At 35.3% G+C, this 10,518-nt stretch overlaps 1 protein-coding gene and 1 pseudogene across 1 annotated transcript in view; one reads left to right on the forward strand and one right to left on the reverse strand.

The window, feature by feature from the left end:
* LOC115303619 (olfactory receptor 6C70-like) overlaps positions 1-10,518 on the forward strand; it is a 104,469-nt gene that overhangs the window by 76,619 nt on the left and 17,332 nt on the right. The gene's annotated exons all lie outside the window — the stretch shown is intronic.
* Positions 2,259-3,181, reverse strand: LOC115303617 (annotated as a pseudogene).

Genomic DNA, 10,518 nt, shown 5'->3' on the forward strand with positions numbered 1-10,518 from the left:
TAAATATTGCATAATTGGATGTAGACAGAATAGATAAAATATGGGACCCAGTAATGGGTAATTCAGATTTTGATTAATGGTGTCATGAGAATATCAGACCATGTGGTCTGTGGTCTCCTATGAATTCAAACTAAAACAGTCATTATTCTTTGCATTTATAGAGTTGGAAGTAATGTTTATGGTAAACAGTACTCTCATAACAAGCAATGATAAAGATAAAATATGTATTTTTCATTTTTATTTTTGAGAGAGAGAGAGAAACAGCATGAGCAGGGAAGGGTCAAAGAGAGAGGGAGACACAGAATACTAAAACAGCCTCCAGGCTCTGAACTAGCTGTCAGCACAGAGCCCGATGCGGGACTTGAACACACGAACCTTGAGATCATGACCTGAGCCAAACTTGGGACGCTCAACCGACTGAGCCACGCAGGCGCCCTGGTAGGGATAAAATTAAACCTAAAAGACTATCTGGAGATACTGTCTCATTCTTACACCATATCAGCCAGGAGAACCCTGACCTTTGAGAAGTGGATATATCCAGTGACATTCAATTGAATTTGATTTTCTTTGCTTTCTTTTTTTCTCTTCTTAAATTGAGTTACGTTTCATAGCAGGGGGTACAAAACTGAATGATAAAATTCCACTTGGAAAGAGTACTTCTGTCCATGAATTTAGAGTCAGTTCTTCATGAATGATTCATACAAGAAAAAAAACATATGAAAAAATATTCTTGACATTGGTCTTTACAATGATTTTTTTTAATATGACACCAAAAATATAAGCAACACAAGGAAAAGTAAACAACTGGGACTATGATGAATTAAAAAGCTTCTACATAGCAAAGGAAGAGACCACCAACATGAGAAGGCAACCTATGGAACGGGAGAAAATGTTTTTTTAATAGTTTATTTTCAAATGGATTCCATATAACACCCAGTGCTTCTCCACACAAGTGACCCCACCATGATCATCACCCCCTTCCCTCGCTCCCCCTCACCCTTCAGTCCATAGTTCATTTTCAGTATCCAGTAGTCTCTCATGATTTGTGTCCCTCACTTTCCCCAGCTCTCTTTCCTGCTTCCCCTCCCTATGGTCCTCTGTTAGGTTTCTCCTGTTAGACCTATGAGTGCAAACATATGGTATCTGAGCTTTCTGCCTGACTTATTTCGCTTAGCATGACACTCTCGAGGTCCATTCACTTTGCTATATGGCCAGATTTCATTCTTCCTCATTGCCATATAGTACTCCATTGTATATATAAACCACCTCTTCTCGATCCATTCATCAGTTGATGGACATTTAGGCTCTTTTCATGATCTGGCTATTGTAGAAAGTGCCACTATGAACATTGGGGTACATGTGCTCCTATGCATCAGCACTTCTGTAACCTTTGGGTAAATCCCTAGCAATGTTATTGCTGGGTCATAGGGGAGTTCTATCGATAGTTTTCTGAGGAACCTCCACACTGTTTTCCAGATCGGCTGCACCAGTTTACATTCCCACCAACAATGTAGGAGAGTGACTGTTTCTCCATATCCACGCCAGCATCTATAGTTTCTTGATTTGTTCATTTTAGCGACTCTGACCCGTGTGAGGTGGTATTTCAGTTTGGTTTTGATTTGTATTTCCCTGATGATGAGTGATGCTGAGCATCGTTTCATGTGCCTGTTTGCCATCTGGATGTTCTCTTTGGAGAAGTGTCTATTCAGGTCTTCTGCCCATTTATTCACTGGATTATTCATTTTTTTGTGTATGGGGTTTAGTGAGCTCCTTATATATTTTGGATACTAGCCCTTTATCTGATATGCCATTTGCCACTATCTTTTCCCATTCTGTTGGTTGCCTGTTAGTTTTCTTGATTGTTTCCTTTGCCTTGCAGAAGCTTTTTATCTTGATGAGGTCCCAGTAGTTATTATTTGTTCTTGATTCCCTTGCCTGTGAGGATATGTTGAGGAAGAAATTGCTGCGATTGAGGTTTAGGAGGCTATCTTCTGCTTTCTCCTCAAGGGTTTTAATGGTTTCCTGTTTCACATTCAGATCCTTTATTCATTTTGAGTTTATTTTTGTGAATGGTGTAGGAAAGTGGTCTAGTTTCATTTTTCTACATGTCGCTGTCCAGCTCTCCTAACACCACCTGTTGGAAAGGCTGTCGTTTTTCTTTCAAAGAGAGCTTCCTAAAATAGTTTCATCGCCAAGAAAGGAATGACTTAAAAATCTAAAGGAATATACTTTTTATTCCTCTACATTAGGAAATTCCATTAATTCTGTGAGAATAATACAATTCCCTTGATTGAGTCTTTGATAGCTTGTTTTACTTGCTTGTTTCTCAAGGTGTAAATAAAGGGGTTCAGCATAGGAGCAATGGATGTAAGGAGGACTACCACACCCTTATGATTAGCCACTAATTCCTTTGTTGAAGGCCTAACATAGATGAAAATGCAGCTTCCATAGGTGATGGAGACCACAATCATGTGGGAAGAACATGTAGAAAATACCTTTTTCGTTTTTAGGTAGAATGGCCTTGATATATATGTGAGATAGAACTACACTTACAAGGGTCATAATAAAAGGCAACACAGCACAGACCATGACTATCTGCTCTATTAGCCATGTTTCTGAGCATGATATCTTTAGGAGGGGGGATACATCACAGAAAAAATGGTCAATAACATTAGTGTCACAGAATTCCAGTTTTAGGCCCAGGCTGAGCGGTTGGATTATGATCAACAAGCCAGTTGTTCAGCACCAAACGATGAGTCTTCTACAGACCCTGTTGTTCATGATGGTCACATAATGCAGGGGTTTGCAGATGGCCACGTACCGATCTTAGGACATGATGGCAAGGAGGAAAAATTCTGTTACACCAAAGAGATCAGTAAAAAAACATTTGAATGATACAGTTATCATATGTGATTGTCTTGTCTCCTGTTGATAAGTTGTACAAATATCTGGGAATACAAGCAGAGGTAAATGAGATTTCTAAGAAGGAGAAATTTTGTAGGAAAAAGTACATAGCAGTTTTAAGGTGAGAATCTATGAAAGTAAGGGAGATGATGGTCAGATTCCCGGTTATACTCAACATGTAGGTGATAAATAGAAAGATGAAAATCATAATCTTCAGTTGTGGATCATCAGTTAGTCCCAGTAGGATAAAACTTGTTATTGTTTGGTTTCTCATCATTGACTTCAGACTTCATTCTGCATTTAGAATTCAGATATATTCGATATGCTGAGTGTGATTAATGGAAGAAAAACTACGCACTTAAAATTTTTGTTTACAAATATCAATCCATTATTATCCTAGGTTCCACAATTGTATATTTTGGGTAATTCCAGGGGAGATTAAAACAATCAGAAAAGTTTATATTACATTCCAAAATATTATGGGTGCTTCCTTCTCATTACATTTTATTCACAATTTATATTTTATTTTCCTTAGACCTAGGATTTTATTCTCCTACAGGTAGAATTGACTGCTAATGCTTTGTGAGGTCAATTTTTCCCTATTTACAGACTGATTCCTAAAGCTAAATCTTAAACTTTTATTATCACCATCATGCATTTCCATCAAGTTTGATCCTTGTAATAAAGAGCAAATATATCACAATTATATATAGGTTCTCCACATCCACTACTGAATATGTTGAGTTCCAGTATTATAATTAAAAAAATAGGCGTTTTACTTAAATAACTTCTTCCTTACTGATTTTCCTGATTCTCATTATTTTTTTGTGTAAAATTATACTCATTTCCCACTATGGTACAGAAGAGAGGAAGTGTTTTGATGACAAATATATTGTATAGAATGATAATATGTATTTTTTGGGTGTACAATATATAGGCATGTAATATAATTACAATTTTTCCCTGTTTTCAGACAGATAGTTAAGGTTGAAACACATTCCAAAAAAGCTGTTGTTTTATCACTAACTACAAAAAAATTTGAGATTGAACTATTAAATACATTCTTCAAGCATGGCTTGCTTTTATTGTGACTCAGTTTTATCATCTACAGAATGGAAATAATATTTTCCTTTATATATGCATACTAAGTTAAAAATTAAATGTTAGTATATAAAGTAGTTAAAAAGTACACGGGTAATAATGGATAATAAATATATTTTAACTATTTTAATGACCTTGTCTAGAATGGTTTTCCAATAATCAATATACTCTAGTCCTCTTTAGTCCTCATGAATCTAATGAAGCAATTTATGCCAAAGTTTATCACATTTTTTTTACATTTAAAGTTTTGCAAATTTCTAAGTAGAATGTGTACTTTCAACCACACAATATTCACAGCATTCTCTCATAATGTACCTGAATACCACATATATGTTTACCTGCAATCTTTTTACCTTCTTATTTCTATTTCATTTTTGCTGATCTCTTTTATGTTGAAAGAGTTCTTAATACTTTACTTCTTCACACACATAATATGAGTGTTTGCTTGAACTCCTTATTTCCAAAAATGATTGCTCTTCAGTCACCATAACCAAATGCACTCCAGACATAAAAAGTCCAAAATGAAACTCTTAATTGTCTGCATTCTCGTCCTATTTCTCCCCATGATTTTTAAAGAATTAACCTTGTACATTATATTATATTATTGAGACATTACTATATGCTATATACTGAAATAAACACTTTACATGGATTATCTATCTGGAGTAATCTTCCCTCCAGTGATCCATTTCCTCATTCCTTCTCAGTCTCCAGTCTCTAGTTTTGCTGGGAACGCACATACTCAGCGTTGGGATTTTAGTTTTTAGTTCCCATAGTTTGTGCTTGGGAGATGTATCACTTCCATCATGGCATTCAAATTATGCCACTCTAAGGTGACCTTTTATTTATTGTTTCTTAAACTAATGACTACACACTATCCAAGATTAAATATTCTGAAAATGATGTCTAAAAGCCATATTAGAACTTCTAGTGCTAAATTTTATACACTCAGGAAATTCATTTACCCAAGGTGAATATGACTCACGTCTCAAAAAAAGTTGAACTGAAATGAAAGAATTTATAATACTTACTCTCTGGAAGTTAAATCATAGCTTCTTTCTGTTAAGTTGTTTTTTTAAATTTTTTTAATGTTTTATTTATTTTTGATACAGAGAGAGACAGAGCATGAGAGGGGGAGAGGCAGTGAGAGAAGGAGACACAGAACCAGAAGCAGGCTCCAGGCTCTGAGCTAGCTGTCAGCACAGAGCCTGACGCGGGGCTCGAACCCACGAACGTGAGATCTGACCTGAGCCACGAACGTGAGATCTGACCTGAGCCGAAGCCAGAGGCTTAACCGACTGAGCCACCCAGGCGCCCTCTGTTAAGTTGTTTAACTAAAACTGTTCTTATAGATAAAGTTGTTTAACTAAAAGTGTTCTTATAGATACACTTGAAAACGAATACAATGTTGAAAACTAGCAGCAGACTTCTGGTCACTATTGGTGAATCTGGCCACTCCTGTAGTAATATGCTTGGGAATATATATAATTTCCTTGAGTTTTCTGCTTCAGATAATTGCATCAATTCCCTCACAATAGGTACAGTACCATCACAAGCCTAGAAAATAGTTTTTTTTTTTTTTAACTTTTAACCAGCCAGAAGAAAAGCAAGTACAAGGGCACTCCTACTAGCATTGGAAGAGTTGATGTTCTGAACTATTTTGCTGAGAGAATTCAGATTTCAAGCTTAATACTTATTTTATTTGCTAAATCTGCAACGATATTAATAAACAGAGTCCTTGGTGACCCAGATTCAAAAATTGCTAATGAGTCATCTGTATAATCATCTAGTATCATCTGACCTTAGGATAAAAAAACAGACCAACAAATGTGACACAGTAGCAGTGGGAATGTGGCCTTTAGAGACAGATAAGCAATAGAACCACTTAAGACCCTGGCAAGACAACACTAACCCTTAACCTAGTCCAGTTTCTTTTTACAGATTCTTATCATGTAAGGAGGTTGAAATATGATAGACCTCCCTGTCTGCTTTTTTTGAATAGTCATAAAATGAACAAATCATATATTAAAACATTTGATTAACTATGTAACAATAAGAAAATCATGGTGGAAAAGACAGATTGGACGTAGCAAAAGGTAATATTTTGGAAAATATCTGTCCATATTTTCCTTTCTATAAATATATCCATGTTTGTCACATGTGATAACCGCAAATGCACAAACATTAAAAGTACCTCTGTATTGGGATATACACATTGCCTTAGCTATTTATTTCCTTAGAAAAATGTGAACCTAGATATATCTCAATAATTATTGACTTGCATCATTTAATAAAGTTTATTTATTTGAGAAAGAGACAGAGAGAGCTAGCATGGATGGACAAAGAGAGAAAGAGAGAGAATTCCAAGCAGGCTCTGCACTGTCAGCAGAAAGCTCGTCGTGGGGCTCAAAGTCTTTGTGCATGAATGTACATGGTTTTTTTTTACATATTTATTATCTTCATTCATTTATGGATTAGCGTGGTTCAAGGTTGGGTTGTAGGTTTATTAAAGTAAGATTTACATACAATAAATGGACCCTTTTTAATATTTCAGTTGATGAATTTGTATGAAAACATACCTGTCTAATTATTACCACCACTGAGAAAACAACGAACATTTCCATTTCCCTACAAAGTTCCTTTAGTCTCTTCCTAGTTAAAACCCTCTATTGCCAGCCAACCAGAAATCTACTTTTCGTCATTTTAGATTAGATTGGATTAGATTTTTTCAAACACAGGCCTTTTTTTTGTGTGTTTCACATTAATGTAATCATACATGGCGTTCTTCCTTTCTGTGTTTTTTAAATTCATTTACCATTGCATATATCAGTGGTTACTTTGTTTTATTGAGAACTATTCTACAGTTAGATATATCTCAATTTGTTTATTCAACAATAGACATTATGAATGTCTTTGGGTCTTGGCTATTGTGAATAAAGTTGTTATGAACATTGATCCATAAATTTTGGTGTAGATAGGTGTTTCCTTGCTCTCAGATAAATACTTAGGCCTCAATTGTCTGATCAAATGCAAATTTATATTTGACAGGCAAACAATTTCAAAGTTGGTGTAATAGATTTTATTGTCAGAAACAATATATGAAATTTTCAGTTGCTCTTAACATCACTAATACTTTGACATTCTCAGTCTACCTTTTAATTTCAAAAAAATTTAAGTTGGGATATAATTGATATATACCATTATATTAATTTCTTGTGTACACTGTAATGATTTGGTATTTTTTGTGTACTCTGAAATAGTCATAATAAGTCTAGTTAACCTGCACACAGTTACAAATCTTTTTTTTTTCTGGTGATGAGAACTTAAAAATTTTTTAATGTTTATTTTTGAGATACAGAGAGACAGAGCATGGACAGGGGAGGGGCAGAAAGGGAGATACAGAATCTGAGGCAGGCTCCAGGCTTCCAGCACAGAGCTGGTCGCAGGGCTTGAACTAATGAGCTGTGAGATCCTGACCATAGCTGAAGTCGGATGCTTAACCCTCTGAGACGCCCCTGGTGGTGAGAACTTTTAAGATCTACTCTCTTAGCAACTTTCAGATATACAATACACTGTCATTAACTATAATCAACATACTATATGTTACACCTCTATTACTTATTTATTTTATAACTGGAAGTAGAAGTTTGTACCTTTGGACCACCTTTACCTATTTTGCTCAACCCAACATACCCTGTCTTTGACAATCACCAACCTATCCTCTGTATCTATTAGTTTGATTTTTAAATTTTGTTTGTATTTAGATTCCACATATAAGTGAGATTAAATGGTATTTGTTTTTCTGTGTCTGACTTATTTCACTTGGTATGATGCTGTTAAGGTCTATTCATATCGCAGATGGCAAGATTTCTTCTTTTTTATGGTGAATAATGTTCCATTATTTATATACCACATCCTTCTTTATCCATTCATATATCAATGTGCTATCAATTGTTTCCATGTCTTGGCTATTGTAAATAATGCTGTTGTGAACATGCAGGTGCATATGTGCATTCAAGCCAGTGTTTTTGTTTCCTTCAGATAAATACCCAAACGTGGAGTTGCTGAGTCATATGGTAGTTCTGTTTTTATTTTTGAAAAACCTCCATACTGAGGAAGCCTCCATGGTGGCTGCACTAATTTACATTCCTGTCAACAATATGTGAAGGTTCTCTTTTCTCTACATCCTCACCAACATTTGTTATCTCTTGTCTTATCTCTTGTCTTCCATTCTAACAAGTGTGAGTGTCTCACTGTGGTTGTGATTAGTGTTTCCTTCATGATTAGTGATGCTCAGCACCCTTACCTGCTGGCCATCTGTATGTCTTCTTGTGAAAACTATTCGGATCCTCTGCTTATTTCTTAAACTGTTTTTTCTATAGAGTTATATAAATTCTTTATATATTTTGGATATTAACTCCTTATCAGATATATGATTTGCAAGTACTTCCCCCTATTCAGTAGATTGCCTTTCCATTTTGTGGATGGTTTCCTTTGTGGTGCAGAAGTTTATTAACATGGCGTGGTTCCACTTATTTGATTTTGCTTTTTGATGCTTTTGATTTTGGTGTCAAACCAAAAACTCCTTGCCAAGACCAATGTCTGAGAGCTTATCCTCTTATATTTTCTTCTAGGAGTTATGGTTTCAGGTCTCATGTTTAAGTTTTTTATCTATTTTGAATTGATTTTTGTATATGGCATAAGATAGGGGTCCAATTGCATTCTTTTTTTAATTTATTTTTTTAAAATTTACATCCAAGTTAGTTAGCATATTTCACAAGCAGATTCCTAAGTGCCCCTTACCCATTTAGCCCATCCTTCCTCCCACAACCCCTCCAGTAACCCTGCTTGTCTCCATAATTAAGAGTCTCTTATGTTTTTGTCCCTCTCCTTGTTTTTATATTATTTTTGCCTCCCTTCCTTTGTGTCCATCTGTTTTATATCTAAAGTCCTCATATGAGTAAAGTCATATGATATTTGTCTTTCTCTGACTTACTAATTTCACTTAGCATAATACCCTCTGGTTCCATCCACATAATTGAAAATGGCAAGATTTCATTCTTTTCGATGAAAAATATATATATACACCACATCTTCTTTATCCATTCATCCATCAATGGACATTTGGACTCTTTCCTTACTTTGGCTACTGTTGATAGTGCTGCTATAAACATTGGAGTGAATGTGTCCCTTCAAAACAGCACACCTGTATCCCTTGGATAAATACACAGTAGTGCAATTGCTGGGTCATAGGGTAGTTCTATTTTTAATGTTTTGAGGAATCTCCATACTGTTTTCCAGAGTGGCCTACACCAGTTTGCATTCCCACCAGCAGTGGAAAAGAGATCCTCTTTCTTCACTTACTCACCAACTTTTGTTGTTTCGTTGTTTCATCTGTTTCATGAGTTGTTAGTGTTAGCCATTCTGACCATAATTTTATTCTTTTGCATGTGACAACTCAGTTTTCCCAGCACAATTTTTTGAAGAGAAAAAAAAATGAAAATCGTTTCTTGTTATATATTTTTGGCTCCTTTATCATAATTGAGTTGATTATATTTGTGTGGGTTTATTTCTAGCCTTGATATTCTGTTTCATTGATCTATGTGTCAGCTTTTATGCTAATACCATACTGTGTTGAGTAATGTAGCTTTGTAATATGGTTTGAAATCAGAAAATGTGATGACTCCAGCTTTGTTTTTCTTTATCAAGATTTATTTGGCTATTGAGAGATTTTGTAATTCCATACAGATTTGGGGATCATTTTGTGTGTGTGTGTGTGTGTGTGTGTGTGTGTGTGTGTGTGAAAATTGACATTGGAATTTTTGTCAAGATTGCCCTGAAAATGTGGATTGCTTTGGGCAGTATGGACATTTTAACAATATTTTTTCAGTCCATGAGCATGCTATATCTTGCCATTTATTTATTTGCCATTTATTCCATTTTCCTCATTAATGTCATTTTCTTCATTAGTGTATATAGATCCTTGGTTAAACTATTCTTAAGTATTTTAGTCTTTTGATACTATTGTATATGGGATTATTTTCTTAATTTCTTTTTCTTTTCTATTTTTTTAAAGATCTTTTATTTTACTGCATCGAGCCCTTTATTTTTTTTTAATAGTTTATTGTCAAATTGGTTTCCATATAACACCCAGTGCTCTTCCCCACAAGTGCCCTCCTCCATCACCACCACTTCTTTTCCCACTTCCCCTTTCCCTTCAACCCTCGGTTCCTTTTCAGTATTAAATAGTCTCTCAGGTTTTGCGTCCTTCTTTCTCCCCAACTCTCTTTCCCTCTTCCCCTCCCCATGGTCCTACATTAGGTTTCTCATGTTCTCCTGTTAGACTTATGAGTGCAAACATATGGTATCTGTCCTTCTCTGCCTGACTTATTTCGCTTAGCATGGCACCCTTCAAGGTCCATCCACTTTCCTACAAATGGCCAGATTTTATTCTTTCTCATTGCCATGTAATACTCCATTGTATATATACACCACATCTTCTTGATCCATTCA

The sequence above is a fragment of the Suricata suricatta genome, chromosome 10 (assembly GCF_006229205.1).
Source record: "Suricata suricatta isolate VVHF042 chromosome 10, meerkat_22Aug2017_6uvM2_HiC, whole genome shotgun sequence".
Lineage (NCBI taxonomy): Eukaryota > Metazoa > Chordata > Mammalia > Carnivora > Herpestidae > Suricata > Suricata suricatta.